The 570-nt window shown below is 43.5% G+C and overlaps 2 non-coding genes across 2 annotated transcripts; both read left to right on the top strand.

Annotated features, from left to right (window-relative positions):
- The first annotated feature begins 234 nt into the window (after window positions 1-234).
- Window positions 235-307, top strand: trnav-cac (transfer RNA valine (anticodon CAC)). Its single transcript has one exon. It is a non-coding gene; the product is annotated as a tRNA-Val (tRNA).
- Window positions 308-404: 97 nt separating this feature from the next.
- Window positions 405-477, top strand: trnav-aac (transfer RNA valine (anticodon AAC)). The gene has a single exon. It is a non-coding gene; the product is annotated as a tRNA-Val (tRNA).
- Window positions 478-570: the final 93 nt, after the last annotated feature.

Raw genomic sequence — 570 nt, 5'->3', positions numbered from 1 at the left:
CCCGACGGGGAGTATCTATTATTTACAACTAATAATAATCAGACAATGAACTATTTCGTTTAAAATGTTTGTTTTATGCCCTTATTGACTTAAATGTTATTAATGAATTGTGGACACAAACATTCATAACTGTTGTAACACAGAAAATAACACTCCCCGTTGGGTAATCGAACCCTGGTCTTCCCATGACAGGCGGAGATACTGTCCAGTTGCCGTGTTTCCCTGAACACCGAAGTTTCCGTAGTGTAGTGGTTATCACGTTCGCCTCACACGCGAAAGGTCCCCGGTTCGAAACCGGGCGGAAACAATGTGTTACATCTATTGTGTTAATTCTAGTCTTTCTTGCCTACTACTTTAAATCAACAGGGTTCCGCGTATGTCCCTGAACGCATCAGTCATGTGTAGTTTCCGTAGTGTAGTGGTTATCACGTTCGCCTAACACGCGAAAGGTCCCCGGTTCGAGACCGGGCGGAAACAAAATCTTTTGTCTGTTGTGCTAATTCTAGTCTTTCTTGCCTACTACTTTAAATCAACAGGGTTCCGCGTATGTCCCTGAACGCATCAGTCATG

Source organism: Seriola lalandi, unplaced genomic scaffold (assembly GCF_002814215.2).
Source record: "Seriola lalandi dorsalis isolate HSWRI2012SDOR001 ecotype SW California unplaced genomic scaffold, Sedor1 jcf7180001988078, whole genome shotgun sequence".
In the NCBI taxonomy this organism is placed as follows: Eukaryota; Metazoa; Chordata; class Actinopteri; order Carangiformes; family Carangidae; genus Seriola; species Seriola lalandi.
Note: the sequence above shows the minus strand (reverse complement) of the source record. Positions and strands in the feature narration are given on the sequence as shown.